Here is a 17,308-nt window from a genome sequence, read left to right on the forward strand (position 1 = left end):
TCTTTCTTCAATCGCTTTTTTCCTTGTTTTTCTGATGAGTTGGTGGTGGGTGTTGGTGGCAGGCGTTGGTGGCAGCTCTGAAGTTGTTGTTGGCTTCTGTGGATTTGGTGTTCCTCCAGGCCTTTTCAAGGTGGCGGCAAGTGCGTCTGGACTCTTGAAGTTCGGTGGTGAACCATCTAGCTTTCTTGGCGTGAGTGTTGTTGTTTTTCTTGAGGGGGGCTATGGTGTTGGCGCTGTTGGAGATCGGCTGCGGTGTTGGGGTGGAGTTGCTGAGTGATGAGGTTAGCTGGTCGTTGGTGATTCTGGTCCAGCTTCTTTGTGGGAGCAGGTGCTGGTGTCTGTGGATGGTCGGGTGTTCTGAAGGTGAAGTGGACGCATCGATGGTCAGTCCATGGGAGTTCGGTGGTGTGGCTGAAGGTGATGGAGTTTCCTGTTCTGAAGAGGGGGCAGAGGGTGTGTCCTGCTGAGTGTGTGGGTTTGGTCACGATCTGGCGGAGTCCAATGTTGTGGAGGTTGTCCAGGAGGGATGTGGTGCTGGGGTCCACTTGGTTGTCGAGGTAGAAGATGAGGTCTCCCAAGGGTGTAGTTGGTGTACGCGATGGCATGCGGGGAGATGATGTCCGTGATGGAGTTGGCGAAAAGTCCGCAGGGTCGCGGGGGAGGGTGGAGGTAGGGCTGGCCAGTATCTTAAAGTGAAGGTGTTCCATCAGGTCTGTGGGCTTGTCGGGGAGTGTGCTCAGGCGGAGGGGGGATTTGTGGATGATGGCGATTCCTCCTCCCGGGCGGGTGGGACGGTCCTTCCTGGAGATTTTATATCCTTGGGGAATGGCGATGCCGATGTCCGGTCCTGAGGTGGTGTTGGTCTAGGTTTCGATAAAGATTGCTACGTCCAAGGTGGTGCTGTCGAGGAGGTCCCAGATTTTGGTGGCGTGTTTGTGGAGGTATCGGACGTTGAGGAGGATGCATTGCAGGGTCTTCGGTTCGGTTGTGTTCTTGCGGGCGGGTTGCGCTGGGTCCATGGTCTTGGCGGTGCTGCAGGTGTGCCGGCAGCGGTGACAACTGAAGGGTTCGTGGGTGTCGGCTGGTGATGCTAGCTTGACATCACATGATAGAATGATTTGTGTCACCACGTTCTGCACACGCAGTAACGAAATCAAAAAAATCATCAATAGACATTGGATATTGGTTGCTGATGAAGTTGAAACACCAGAGGCACCCATGCATGTCTTTAAAAAAATGCAAGAGTGTTAAATACCATTTAGTGAGATCCCCCTTGGGGAACCCCCTTAGATGACCCTCTTGACACAGTGTAACCTTCCGCAGAATGTGGTCACTGCAAAGCCTGTAATTTAACCATAGAGGCAAATCATTCACTCATGACAACCGTACATACCAACTTAAGGGCCAGACCAACTGTAACAGGAATGATGTTATTTATATAATTAGATGCCCATGTGACTTCCTTTATGTAGGTCAGACCAGACAGAAGGTTAAGGCTCTCATACTCCAACACTGTAGCAGGATAAGGTACAAAGTTCAGGGTGCCCCCCTTGTTGAACACTTTAGTACATTTGAACACTCTGCAGAGAGCTTGAAATGGATGGTGATTGAAAAAGTTACAGCCAATTGCAGAGGAGGTAATTTCCATAACATATTGAATCTAAGAGAATGCAAATGGATACATAACTTGGATACAGTAGCCAGAGGACTCAATGATTACGAGGAGGTGTCTAGACAGGCTGCTACACTATAACAGTATTAGGCCATTACATACTTTTGACATGTCCTCCTACCTAACCATTCAGTTAGTGTATCCTCAAATTAGCAAGCTATATGGGCTCTGCACATGCCAGTGTAATGACCTTTGAGATGACCTATTGCTTATATTCCTGTAAAAACGCTTTCAAGCAACATTTTTCTTGCTTTTCCCTATCTATTTTTATTTAATGTTATCATGTATATTCGTCTCCTTGCGATTCGATAATATGTAATATCTTGTGCCACTTTCTGTCATTTATTGTTTTCTCTATGAATTCCACTCATATCATCTATTAATACATGTTGTTCAATTTTTCTATGTATGCCCCTCTGGGTTTCCATCACGATACAGTAGCAACACATGTCTTTCTATGTGACTTTCGGGAATTCTTCCTGCGTGCCTTCCTACATTCCCATGTTTTGTAAGTGAAGAAAGACTGCCATCCCATACCGGAGGCAACGTGTACGTTGTATGTTGCCACGAGCACGTTTAACCTCTCGGCCACATCGCGCCCTGTTCTTTTCCAGTCACTTTGCCCAGCTCTGTAGGAAAGGTAGGCATAGCCGCGGGCTCAGCGCCCTCCCCGAGCTTACATTTTTCTTTTTGAGATACATTCTGATTCAGATATTCTTTTTACATTTTAGCTCTCGGAACGATTTTCTCGCTGACCCACGGCCCCGCAAGGAATTAATTCCCTGTGCTGGATGCAGCCGCATAGAATTTAATTATCTTACCCGAAGTTACATCAAACATTGGGTAAGTGCTGGAGGTTGCTCAGCCTTGAATATCTGTTTTTACTCAACCCCATAGACGGTTAATTACCCATTTGCCTTACAATCGCTACCCATGAACATATGGCCCATTGATTGAATTGAATACGCCAGGGATCATTCACATGGGAAGGTAGGCTCCCACCTTTGTTGATACGTTCGACAAATTGTGTGTTTATATTCTTGGATGGCAACTCAAGGCCACTCATTCCTCTATTTTAACCACAGATTGAGGCTTTAAAAGTTCCACCACAATCCTTGAACATTAAGAGGGGAGGATGTACATTGAATCTATCCCTCCCACATTGCACGGTGTGGCTGCACCGTTGTGAGGTTAGTACTTACCTTCACTAATTGGCGATGCAAATGTTTTTAATGAGACTCACTCTAGAATTAACTTAGTGTGTCTCCCTTTAGGTTGCCCTTCAATTCATCATACTCCTTACTGTCCTGATGAAGACCCGCATGCTGGGATCCAATTCACCTCTTGCAACAGTCGGGTTGAGACGTTGACACTATTAAACTACCAAGCATGGACTGATTACGGATAGCTATGTAGGGTGGTTGTTCTATCCAGACACCCCACCCATTTCTGAATAGGGAGAAATAAAAGGCTGTACAAATCCCTCAGACAGGCTATTTGGCCTTGGCTAAATTGGATTCCCTCATTGCATAGCTATTGAACTACGATTACTTTGGATACTGGTATTAATCTCTTCTTTACTTTTCTCTCTAATCTCTGCGCACATGAGCACTACTTGAAACACCTCTCTTTTCATTCTTTTTGGAGCAACTGTTATAAAATTAATTTGATGTTTTCTTTTGCTAATTTATTACTAATACATTTTCGATGGATAAAATGTAATTTGACTGTTTGACTCAGCATTGAGTGTGATTCATTTATTGTATTGTCCTTGTTTTTCGCTCGCCTACAGTGTAAACTAAATGTTGCATCTTTCATTGATCACGTACCAGTAGGACCTTACTGTTCTACCTATCAAATGTAATGGAAGTGAGGCAGACAGGAAGAGATGGATGGGAGTTGGGAAGATATGGTTATAGGGACCCTACTAGGGGCTAGCAGTTGGTTTATGATGGTACTCAAGGAAGAAACCAATGATTTTAGTACACCCACCTCCTCCTTCATATCTTGGACGAGGGATGTAAGAAAAACCTCACTCATAATGGGAGGGCTGGGCGCAATAGGGCCCGCAAGGGGTGCACAAAGTTGTTACTAGCAGAGATGGAGTTGTTTTCCTGGTCAGCTTCTACCTTGAACAGAGGGGCAAATTAATTACTGCTGTAAATGGCACTGTCAGAAGAGACTAAAGTCGAAGAAGGCGAGGAAGCCAGGGAGGATAATGGATGTGAGACAATTTGAGCAAAAGTAGTGAGTTCCTGACCCTGCTTCCTAGATCTAGTAAACATCACAGGGATTCTCTTCTGACCCTGCGCTGCATTGTTAGCGGGGGAACTGGAGCGCTACGATAAGGGGTAATCGGTGCAGGAACTAAAATCTGCTCATACTCGGTAAATATGATGTCCATCCTCTCCAGAACACAGTTGTCTGCTGCAGGTTTTCAAGTTTTCTTAGATTTGTTTTCGCTACCCCTATTCCTTCCATAGCCTTTCTTTTCTCCATAATCAAAAAAACCCCATGAAACAGAGTACCAGTAGAGTTGATAGTCACAAAAAATATGGTAAGTACATGAGCAAGCAAATGGCGGCCAGGTCCTCCAAGTCAGTTTAAAAATATTTTGGCAATATACAAAGCACACAAGGGGCCAAGAATCAGAACAAATGTGCCTTCGGTGAAGGAGGGGGTGTTTTGAGGCATGAGCTCCTCCGGGCTACGACGGGCCTGGACGGCCCGCACTTTGCCTGGGCTTTGCCTTGTGTAGCGTAAATGAGCCACATGTTGTTATGTAGAGGGGGTTGTTAGACATTGAGTCTCCAGTGAAAACAACCGAGTATGCTAGAGTATGCTTTTGTTCAACACTTTGCTCAACACTGGTTGACTGTCTTGCAGTCTTATTTGCTTGCACCTTATTTGCTGGCTTTTCTTCCTCCTCTTGAGTTTGTTCCCCCAGAGCATAATGTCTTTAAAATGTTTCTGATGGGAGGACTTGTAACCTTATTCTGTTTATATTCAGGGAACTCCTGTTTTTCATTTAACCCCTTCAGTGCCCATGACGAGCTGGACTCGTCATGGGCTGCGGTGGCGCTGTGCCCATGACGAGTCCAGCTCGTCATGAACTCCGCCCGCTAATGCAAAGCGCGGCACTGGGCGGGGAAAGGGGCGGGCATGCAAGGGGTTAAATTCATTATTTGGTAGTGCATTTGTTATCTTGCTGCCTCCCCTCATGCGCTGCTGCCCCCTAAACCTGCTCCTGCGTTACTTCACTGCCCCCCAAACTCTAGCTCATCTATTGCGTTGCTTTCCCCACCTGTCCTGTCCCGCTTTTTAAAATTGTCTTTTTAAACCCTCCCCGCCTCAAAATCCTTCATTTTTTACCCCTCCTGTTTTGATGGCTCTTCCCTGAGCCCCCAACCTCCCCTCTGCTGTTTCCTTTCCCTTCACCATCGCTATCTTTTTTTTTTCTTTTTTTAAATATGTATTTTTTGTCTTTTTCAGAGGGCCCAGTAGTTCCAATTTGCTGTTCCTTTTTTAGGTCGAACCCTACCAGACAGCACAGCTATCTGGTTTCCTAACAACATCTTGGGGATATTCTTAAAGCTTCCCTGCTTATGCATTCCACCCATTGCTTACCATTGGCTTTGTGGTTTATAACTCACATTCCCTTGCTTTCCATTTGCTGGTTATATGTGCTTTAGGCTGTCCAGCTTGAGGTCGTCCCTTCTGTTGCCCAAACCCAATTTACTGTTTTGCACCAGTGCTCGATTTCGGCAAACAGGCTTTTAAATCTTGTTCCTATCTTGTCACATTTGTTGTGCATTCACAGACTGAGGTCAAATGTCCGGCTGTGTCTTCCAAGGAGCCTGGTGTTTACTTTGCTTTCTCTGACTTGAAAGTGAGAGGATTTATGTGACAATCATGCTGGCCACAGTTCCGGTCAGTATACTTTATTTTGCTGACATAGCCATAAAAGACAACAACACAGTAAAAACATATTGTTAAAATACAAACAGTACAAATGGTGCATCAATAAGATAAGAGCCCAGTCAAAAACAAATAAAAACATACAATTCAAATATGAGTAGTGCAACAATACATCAATGGTGCAAAAAAATGCAATAAATGTCGGAGAGCCCTAATCATTTATCTAGACCCTTAAGTCTCTCCTAATTCTAAGGGCGTATTAACTGTTACTTGATTATTCCTGCCATAGTCTATATACCTTACAATTAAAAAAAACATTCATAAATATATTCTAAAATCATGACTAAAATAGAAATTATTAAATAAAGGTAAAATACACATTTCTGCATACGTACAAGAACGTTAAAAATATCAAGTAAGAAACAATCTCGTTCAAACCTCCGGGCCCTCTCAAGTTTTACTAGCAGCTCTTTTAATGACTACTGTATGGCAATTAAAAATCTTCCTATTGCACATACAAAAAATCTCATATTTACCATCAGGTTGAGAGCTTGATCCCTAATAATAATCTTATAAGCAATAAAAAGAAGTTTTAAGAACTCCTTCCGTTTATCTAGAAACCGCAAACAATCCAATAAAATATGTGTCTCGCTGCATTTTATTTTCAGCCCGCATGTGCACACACCCTGTTAATTTCTCATTGCAGGTTTTATCTTCATATCTACATCGCGTGAATTAAGTCCAACCCTAAATTTCAATATTGCATTCCTAAGCTTAGGGCTTGGCAGGGACTCTATATAAGGGAACATTTCTTCATTGCTCCAGCCTTTTACCAAGAACTGGGTGGACAGTTTACTCCTCAAGTAGAGCAAATCCTCCTCTATAGCGCGTTTACTTATATTAGCGCATAGCTCCTGCTTCGGGATCTGCTGCCCTGACTTCCACTGTTCTGGCGCTAATGATATTTGTACACAGATCTTAGCAAACGTGCGTCTAACTTGGGGTGCCAAATTCAGTTTGCTTTTCTCTATATCCCTTTTACAAAAATGCAATATTTTAAGGGCCCCTTCTCTACTCAATCTCTGCCAAAAATTAAATGTAACTTGCAGCTCCTGGTAACACCAGGAAGTAAGTTGGCATTCTGGCCTCACAGCCTGGATAATGGTTGATGGTGGAAGCGCAAGGAGCTGTTCGATACATTAATCTTCCTCCAAATTCTAATCCAATTTACTGTGTAAGGATAATACCTCCACCCCTACTGGAATTGTGAGTAGACCATTGCATTAAAGACCAATAATATGGGGCATAAAAACTGCCCTCAATATTTCCGCTTGAACTGTTTTAGGCTCCATACTGAGGCTAGTGCCGTTGATTTTAATGATTCTATGTGGTCCTTCCAGTTTAATTTTGTATTGAAACACATACCCACATATTTATATTTGTCCACCACCTCAACTTTGACTCTCCCAAATGCCAAGAAATTTCTTAAAATAATAATCGTGGTAAACGTCCAATTTATTTACGTCATTTTACTCAACGCCACTACACTCTACCTGACCACTCCACTCTACTCTGGCCCACTCCATTGTACACCGGTTTGCTCTACACCTATGCATCCTACCCCACTCTACTCTAAAAAAGTGCACTCTCCGCCTCTGAACTCTTCACCACTACCTCCACGCCACTGTTCTCTGCATCACTCCACTCTACGCCATTGCACCCTACGCCAGTCCACTCTACGCCAATGCACTCTACACCACTAAGCTCTACTCTGAAACATCCATTCTACACCACCATACTCTACTTCACTGTCCCATTTCATTCCACTCTACGCACTCCACTTTATGCTACCACTATCTACCTTGCACCACTCCACTCTATTCTGCCCCACTGCACTCTACTCCACTGCAGTTTTTGCCACTGCACTCAACGTCAGTGCACTCTACACCACTTTACTCAAATTAATACCCTCTACGCCACTGCACCCTGCCAGTCTACTCTGCACCACTGCACTGTTCACCACTATACTGTGTAACACTCTATGCCACTGCACTCTACACCAATGCACTCTATGCCACTCTACGCCACTGCATTCTACAACTTTCTACTCTGCAGCATTGCACTCTCCACCACTGAACTCTGTCGCTCTACTCTGCACCACTCTACTCTGCACCACTGCACTCTATGCCACTGCACTTTTTTCTGCATGACTCTGCTCTGTGCCACTCTAATCTACTGTGCATCACTGCATGCTGACACTGCACTCTACACCACTTCACTCTACTGTATGCCAGTACACTCTTCCCCACTCTACTATGCACCACTGCACTTTTTGCCACTACACTCTTCACCAGTCTGGGCCACTTCACTCTGCACCACTCCACTCTATGCTACTCCATGGCACTTCACTATATGCCACTCTACTCTGTACACTGTTCTCTATTCCAATGCAGTCTATGCCACTACCCTACACCACTTCACAATATGCCACTGCACTCTACCCTGTCCACTTCAGTCTACACCATTTCACTCTACTCCGAAACAATCTACGCTACACCACTGCACTCCATGCTACTGCCCTCTACGTCTCTCCACGCCACTCCGCTCTATGCCACTTTACTCTATGCCACTGTACTCTATGCTGTGCCGCTCAACACTACTGTGCACCTCAATTTCACGCCACTGAGCTCTATGCCACCCTACTCTAAAACACTGCACTCTACACCAATGCACTCAGCACTACTTTACTCAAAACCAGTGCCCTCTATGCCACTTCACCCTGCACGAGCTGCTCTGCACCACTGTACTCTACGCTACTGTAATCTACTCTGGAACACTCTACGCCACTGCACTCTACACCATTGCATTCTTCGTCACTGCACTCTACTCCACTCTATTCTACTCTGCACAATTGCACCCTAGGCCACTGCTCTCTGAACCACTCTACTCTATGCCATTGCACTCTCCGCCACTGAACTCAACGCCCTCTACTCTTTACCACTGCATGCTACGCCACACTTCACCATTTCGATCTATGTCACTGCACTCTATGCCATTCTATTCTACATCATTGCACTCTATGCCACTACTCTCTGCACCACTGCACTCTACTCTGCACGACTCTGCTCTATGCCACTCTAATCTACTGTGCACCACTGCACGCTGACACAGCACTCTATGCCACTTCACTCTACTGTATGCCAGTGCACTCTACCCCACTCTACTAAGCACCATTGCGCTCTTCGCCACTACACTCTTCACCAGTCTGGGCCACTCCACTCTGCTCCACTCCACTCTATGCCACTCCATTTTATGCCACTCTACCATGCAACACTGCTCTCTATGCCACTACTCTGCACCACTCTACGCCAGTGCACTGTACACCATTCTATTTTTCACCACTGTACTTTATGCCACTTCACTCTAGGCCACTTTTCTCCACTCTACGACACTACAGTCTATGATACTTCAATCTATGACGCTTTTTTCCATTAAACTCTACTCCACGCCACTGCACGCTATACCACTCCTCACCATTGCACTCTACGTCACTCTATTCTACTCTGCACAACTATACCCTAGGCCACTGCCCTCTGCACCACTCTACTGTATGCCACTGAACTCAACACTAACCACTCTTTACCACTGTATGCTACGCCACAATACACCATTGCACTCTGCACTAGGCCACTGGCCACTGCCCTCTGCACCACTATACTTTTCACCACTCTAGTCTATGCCGCTGCACTCAATGCCTCTGCACTCTACGCCACTGAACTCTACTCTGCACCACTCAACTCTATGCCAGTCTACTGCTCTCTATGCCAATGCACTCTACACCACTACACTCTACATCACCCTTGCCACTCATCTATTCTGCACCACTGCACCCCATGACACTTCACTCTACTCTATGCCAGACTTCTCTGCACCACTGTTCTTTATGCCACTTCACTCTAGGCCACTCTACCCCACTCTATGATAATCCACTCTATGAAGGTCTACTTCATTAAACTCTACTCCACTCTAACACTCTACTCAACAGCACTCCACTCTGCAACACTCTACTCTCCGCCACTCTACAACACTACTCCACTATACAATGCTCTATGGAACTCCCTCTATACCACTCCATGCCTGTTTACTCCACACTGTTCTACTACATACTACTGTACTCCACTCTACTTCACTCCACTCTATGACACTCTATTCCACTCCACTCCAATCTACGCTACTCGAAGCAACAATACTCTACTCTACTCTGTGCCACTCTGACAGTCTAGTCTCCTCTACCCCACTGTTCTCTACTTCCTTGATGCCACTTTACTCTGCTATACACTTCTCCATGACACTCTATGCCACTTCACTCTGCAACACTCTACAACCTTTAACTCTATCTACAGCACTCTACTCCCTCTATGACACCACACTCTACAACACTCAACACTACGCTATGCCACTCCACGCCGCACCCCTCCACTCCATAAAACTTCACTCTACTCCACTCCACTCTCCTTTACACCAACAACTTTTAGCCATGCTGACAGCAGGCACGCTGGTGTACAATATGGCTAAAACATATTGGCAATGCCAAAACCTCTTGCATAGGCTAGAGCGATTGGCTTTGCCAATGGTGATCTTTAATGCACTTTTGTACATATTTTTTTCCTTTACCGTTCCAAAACTGGCGTCAGCCATCTTGGAACAGTAAGTTAAAAGTTAAACAGATAAATGGTCACTACATCATGACTTATATGTGCGCTCGCTTGGTAACTCATGCACTCATATATATCATCATGGTGTGGCACTCCTCTTTGTTAGTGCTGTTCCGTACGGGCAAACAAAAATGTTTTGCTTTTAGGCCTATGTGAAACAGTATCAGCAAAAAACATTGGCAAAACTAAAAGGATAGGTAAAACCATTGAAAGGCAAGACCTATGGGATTTGCCAATGCTTGTTTTTAGTTTATTTTTAACATGCGTCCATTCTCCGGCCATTCATTAAGTAGAAGTCATACATTTAAAAATAGGACCGATTGTGTCCCAGAGGTGTTAACTGGGTACCATCTCAACAGACAGGATCTGCCTTCATACAGTCTTTGAGTCTGCTCAAGCCATTGCGGTGTTTGTTCGCCTCGCTCCTTGTGGCAAGAGAGAGTCCTGAAGTGTCAAACCGCTGATTGAAGTTTGGTCATTTATAATGACAAGGCACCTGGGAGTGCTTCTTCTGAGGCCACCTTTTTACGGATCATCTCCTCCCGCCAATATCTGTGCACACCTTTCCACAGCCAAATGTGTTCAACTTTTTTAGAGAGAGTGCGCCTTGGGTCCACAAGAGATTCCTCAGAGCACATGGCCCAGTGACTGGGTGGACTGTCTTATAATCACAAAACACACTGTGTCCTAGAAACACGTGCCATTTGACAGTAAATTCCCCTGAAAAGTTGACTCGTTGGGCCTTCTTGAAAGCAGCATCTGGTGGGCATTCCAAGCATGGAGCATTTACATTGAGGTGTGGAAGGGGGCAGAGGACTAATAGGGGGTTTTAGGATTCCCCGAAGCCTAGCATTAAAGGGAAGCAAGAGGATTGGTTGTGTAAAAGAGTAGTAAGAGGTTTTCAGGGTTCAAGTAAGGGCAGTGTTAAGGGGTAGGGTTTTTTAGGGTTCAGGGAAGGGTAGCAGTAAGTGCAAGTAAGGGGTGTTTAGGTTCGGGAAAGGGTAGGTATAGGGGTGGTAAGGGGTTTTAGGGTTCAGGGAAGGGTAGCATAAGGGGTAGTTCGGTATTTTTAGGGTACAGGGATGGGTATCATAAAAAGCTAGTAAGTAGTTTATAGAGTTCAGGGAAGTGTTGGGGGTTCAGGGAACAGTAGCAATAATGGGATGTTGAGGGGGTTTTAGGTTCAGGGAAGGGTTGCATTAAGGGACAGTGAAGGTTTTTTTTGGTTGAGGGAAGGTATCGTTATTAACGCATGCTTATTTATTTAGCATAAACCTAGCTGGGAAGCAACGGAGCTCTGCGCCTTACATAGGGTGTTGGGAGACAGTCTTCTAGATCATGTACATCAAGTGGAGATTATGCAATTACAATTCACTGGTAGATCAAATGATTTGCCCAGAGTCACACAATATTGAGCCAAGCTCCTGGGCCAGTATTTGAACCCAGGTTAATAGGTTCCAAAGTCAGAAGCTCTAGTGACTAGTAATTGGGTTTTAGGTTCAGGGAAGAGTAGCATCAAGGGGTAGTAAGAATTTTTCAGGGTTCAGTAAAGGGTACATAATGGATAGTAGAGGGGTTTTATGGTTTAGTGAATGGTAGTGTTAGGTGGTATTTAGAGACTTTTAATGTTCAGGGCAGGGTACCATTAAAGGGTAGTAAGCATTTTTTTAGCCTTAAGGGAAGGGGAGCTTTAAGGGGTAGCTTGGAGTTTTTAAGTATTAAACAATAGGTAGCTTTATGGAGCCACATCGGCCTCGGTGCCGACTTCGGTCTGGCACCACACCCTACGCCAGATCCTCACACATTGATGCTGCTTATGCCAGAAGAGGACACGTTACCTATATGGTGTGCTTTTCTGAGCTGGCTTTATCTCGACCTTGACTGAAGCCACGCTTTGATCTTACTCGAGCGCAGCCTGTAGCCAATGCTTCTGATGCTTTGCATTTACCATGTGGCAAAGCTCATACCTTACATAGGTTCTTTGGCTCACTTTTGGACATAAACAACTGCAATGAGGACGACAAATTCGCCCCACAATATGATGAGTACAATTGGTATGCCAAATGACAGGTTGTCAGTGGTTTGGACACCTCAACAGACACTGAACTTGTCTCTACCCCTGGTCTTGCCAGAGAAGAGAGGACTTCTTTCACAATGGTCAAGCGAAGGGCCGAATAGGTCCTTGACCTGCAGCTCCTTACGATGGAGGCCGTAACAAGTGTTCTAACAGAGGTTCTTCAGCCTGGTCAGGCACCTGCTGAACCTCTGTTGCCATTCAACAAGGCCTTCACCAATTCCCTCTTGAGTATTTAAGCAAAGCCGTGCTCTGGGCCAAAAGTCAACAGGGTGGTAGCTTGCTGCCATGGACCGGCACCAGGTGATCCTGACTTCTTGACCCAACACCCTGCACCAGAGAGTCAGGTGGTCCAGGAGTCCACCAGCAAAGTCAACCATAACACTGTTCCTACGACTCCTCCAGACTCAGTCTAAATGTACAGAGACCTTTGGCAAATGCATGTCCTTGTCTGCTAGTCTTTCCTTAAGCTCAGTCAATACCAGCTGCCTCCTCGGCCACCGCAGTCCTATCTTATGGGATGCTGTTGGACAAATCCTGCTGGCAGTTATGGAGGATCTACGGGTATATTTAGCTCAAACCATACAGGACGATCGGGATACAGCAAAATTAATTTTCATGTCTGGCCTCGACATATCTGACTGCTTTGGTTGGGCAATGTGCACAAGTGTGGTGCTTCAGTGCCACTCATGGATGAGGTTTATCGGCTTTTCTAGGATTTCCAGGCATCTTTAATGGTCATGCCATTTGATGGATCTCGCCTCTTTGGTGAGAAGGTGGACTTAGCCCTTGAGCGCTTTAAGGAAAGTCATGCCACAGTGCGTTTCATAAGTTATCTGCTCCTACCAGGCAATTTCTTCAACAGTCTGGCCTGTTTTGTGGTGCACGCTAGGGGTTTTCATTACCGCCTACGCCAGAAACCACAATTTTCATATCCATTTAATGGCCGAGTCCCAGCTCCTCAAGACAACGGTCACACCATCAGGGACAACTTGCAGCTCAGTTCCCTGCCTCACTGGCAACCTAAACTTCAATACCACTTTAATGTGTCTTTTTCGAGGTACACACACCCTGCAGGAGGCATGTTTAGACATTTCCTCCATAGGTGGCTAGACATCACTTGAGACGTATGAGTCCTTCAACTTGGCAAGTGGGGCTACGCTCTCCTATTTATTTTCAACCCTTCTTCACCCTCCACCTCCATCGGTGCAACTGACAGAGAAGCACATGCCCGCATTGCAGCAGGAAGTGCAGGCCCTTTTAACCAAAGGGGCTGTAGAAAGTGTTTCGTTCCTAAAAGTAGGAACTGGAAATTACTCGCGCTACTTCCTCTCTGGTCGTGAATCACCTGGTGGGATCTCTAAATGCCATACTTGATGAGCTCAATCACCAACACCTGTTGGATCACGTATGCCAGTTACACCTGGACGTGGTGCAGAGCGTTTTCCAGCAATGGAGAGAACCCTGGCTTGATCTTTTGCCACCACCGAGAATGAGCAATGTTCGTATTTTTGTGCACCAAAGTTCCCAAGAAGGCTTTTTCTAGAGGCAAATTTTGCCTAGAGTGGAACTTGGGGCTCCTGTATATCTTCACACCTTAGACCCCTTGGTATGAGCTTTGAAGAAGATCAAGACTGATTTTAGTGGCACCAGATCAGGCAGGGGGTGTCGTATCCGGAACTTCTGGGCAGGGGCATGGTAAACCCCAGCTTTAGCAACTACAGCGGGGATGAAGTTCTTAATGAGCCTCTTCTGTCTGCAACTCAGCAGACAGAGACTCATAAATACCATGAAAGGGTGGATGCATGAAAGGGTGAAAGTATGGGTGGATGGATGGATGGATGGATGGGTGTGTGAGTGAAAGGGTGGATGGATGGGTGAGTGAAAGGGTGGATGGATGGGTGAGTGAAAGGGCGCTGGGTAGATGGATGGATGAATGAGGGAAAGGGTGGCTGAGTGAAAGAATGGATGGATGAATGAAAGGGAAGGTGGATGGATAGATGGATGAGTGAAAGGGTGAATGAGTGATGAGAGAAAGTTTGAATGAATTAGTGCGTGAAAGCATGAATGACAGAGTGAAAAGATGGACAGATGGGTGAGTAACAGGGTGGCTGAATGGACAAAATGAAAGGGTGGATAGATTGATGAGCGAAAGGATGGATGGATGCCGGGGCATCATGAACCCCCAACCTTAGCAGCTACAATGGGGTGAAGTTGTTGATGGGCCTCTTCAGTCTGTAACTTGGTAGACAAAGGTGAGTGAATGAGAAGATAGATGAATGAATGTGAGTGAAAAGATAGATGGGTCAGTGAAAGGATGGATGGGTAGACGAATGAATAAAAGGATGGGTGTAACGATGGATGAGATGAAAGGGAGGGTAGATGGATGGATGAGAGAAAGAATGGATGGATGGATGAATGAAAGGATGGATAGGTGGAGGGACAGAAAGGTGGATGAATGGATGAGTGAAAGGGAGGATGGACAGACAGATAGAGTGAAAGGGGAAATGGATGAAAGGATGAATGAGTGAAAGGATGGATGGATGAAAGAAAGGATAGATGAGTGAAAAAATGGATGAGTGAAAGGGTGGATGGAAAGATGGATAAATGGGTTGATCGATGGATGAGTGAAAGAATAGATGCATGAGTGAAAGGGAGGGAGGATGGTTGGATGAAAGGGTGGATGAAGGAAGGAATGGATGGATGGATGAGTGAAAGGGAAGGTGAATTGATTGACAGGTGAATAAAAGTGTAGCTCAACGAGTGAGTGAAAGGAAGGATGGATGGATGAGTGAAAGGGTAAATGGATGGATGGATGGGTGGAAGGGTGGATGGATTAGTGAGAATATGGATTCTGAGTAAAAGGGAGGATGGATGGATGGAGCTAAAGGGTGGATGATGTAGTGAAAGGATGGATGGATGGATGGACGAGGAAAAGGATGGATGGATAGATGAATGACTGAAAAGATGGAAGCATAGATAGTGAAAGGGTAGATGGATAGGTGAAAGGGTGGATGGATAGATACTTGGATGGCTGGATAGTTTTAACAGATTGGTTTGGAGATGGATGGATAGGTTTAGGTATGGATAGGCAGGTAGAGTGGTGAATGAATGATGGATGACAATGTAAATGTGAAATAGTAGCTATCAGCAGGTGGATAGAGGGATGAAAGGTTGAATCGATAGATGCTTGGATGAAAGATACAATATAGCTCTTCTGATGAGGGTTGTGATGACTTACTTTGTTTGCTTAGTGCCATAAGTGCTTTGGTTAGAAGTGGGGGGTATTTTAATTTTCTGTCTATTCCCTTGCTTCCTTGTACATTTGTACTCAATCAAACTACTGCTGCTCTTGGTGGATAGACATCTGCATAAATATCTGCTGCACGCTAGCTAGGAAGCAGCCATCTGAAAGTTTGAGGGCTCATTCCCCTCTAGCCAAGGCTGCTAGTATTCACTAGCACGTGGAGTGCCTGTCCTGGATATCTGTCTAGGACAGGCACCGTTACGTGGGCATCAGTGCACACTTTCACAAAGCACTATTGTCTTGACTGACCAGTCCGTTGGAGTGGGCATTTTGACCATTCTGTCCTATTTGACTTTTTGGTCTGAATCATTTCACAGACTCACCACCTTGGGAGGCACTGATTTCTTATCTAGGTATAAGGTGATGATCTGCAGTTAGAAGTGTCATACGGTTCTATCAATCTAGTAGGACTGTGTATTTAGGACAACAAAACTTCATAATACAGAGACTGAGTCTTATATAATCAGTAAATGTTGGTCTATTTTGGCTAGCTCTCAGTACTGGATCTAAACCCCTAACATGACAGCGTTATAGATGTTGTCAGTAAACTAGAACATGACTCTCAAGAACATGACTCGGATTCCCAAGGAAATCGTGGAAACAGATCTAAGTCTTTAGTGTGTCACTTTTGCATGCCCAAAGTTTCACAAAGAAACAATACAATTTTGCATTTTCAAACCTTTTTGAAAAGCTATGAAGAACATAAACTGTGATTATTAGAAAAATGACACACATCATTGTTAAAAGCGTTAATACAATGGGGAAAACCACAAGCAATTTAACCATGCTAATTGTTCATAATGTTACTTCTATCTCTTACTACTTTCTATGTGATCGAGAAAGCATATCGAGAGCACCCATCTGTTGGAATTACCTAACTCCATCCCGTGGTACTGTATTTCAGGAAGCCAGGCTCAGTGCATCCACAAATGCACCTCCGTCCGTGTATACAGCTATCTTCCTTCTCAGGATGAAGGCTGGGGATAGCAGAACTACATTTCAATCACAGCTCAGCCGCAACGTTCCATGATGATTCTGGCGAGAAGAGAACCTCTCACTGATTTCAACATGGAAGCTGAAGCTGTTTTTATAATAAATCTTTAAGCTTATCGCATATTGCCAGAGGTGCAGAAATATGTTTTAATTAGGACTGAAGCAGAGGAGTTGTCTCCTGAGTTGTGCGACACTGGAACTAACTGTGCAAACTACAAGGCGACCAGTTCTATCAGAATTAAATGTGTGCATAGCACATTCTTGCAATGGGGAAACCATTAGAAAAGATGCTAAGTGAAAATGAGAAGCTAAAATGGAGGTTCCAAGTAAACCCTACAACAGCTCTTTCTAGGGGATACTGTACTGAACCAGAGATTCTTCACTGACCCACCCACCTCCCTTTTCTGGTGAATGGGCTCTTTTTTTCATTTAAAAAGTCCTAAACTAGAGATCTGCACACTGATCAAGGCAATTTGCTGAGGGACTCTGTAGGAGAGGGCTGGGACAAGCCTTCAAGAGCAAGTGATGTCAGTGCGACTGGATGGTGCTTATATGCAGCCCCAATTGGCATCTCCAGAAAGGAACAATGTTGATGCAGAGCCGCACGATGCCTTCCACTGGCATGCAGG

The 17,308-nt window shown here is 45.1% G+C and overlaps 1 protein-coding gene across 3 annotated transcripts in view; it reads left to right on the top strand.

The window, feature by feature from the left end:
* Positions 1-17,308, top strand: part of POMGNT2 (protein O-linked mannose N-acetylglucosaminyltransferase 2 (beta 1,4-)) — a 166,793-nt gene that overhangs the window by 68,218 nt on the left and 81,267 nt on the right. The window contains exon 2 of one of the 3 annotated variants that reach the window (XM_085630610.1): positions 2,404-2,515. The exons of the other annotated variants lie outside the window; for them this stretch is intronic. The gene's annotated coding sequence lies outside the window, so the exon portion shown is untranslated. The remainder of the gene's footprint in view (positions 1-2,403; positions 2,516-17,308) is intronic. 3 annotated transcript variants of the gene reach the window in all.

This window comes from Triturus cristatus, chromosome 10 (genome assembly GCF_964204655.1).
Source record: "Triturus cristatus chromosome 10, aTriCri1.1, whole genome shotgun sequence".
Lineage (NCBI taxonomy): Eukaryota > Metazoa > Chordata > Amphibia > Caudata > Salamandridae > Triturus > Triturus cristatus.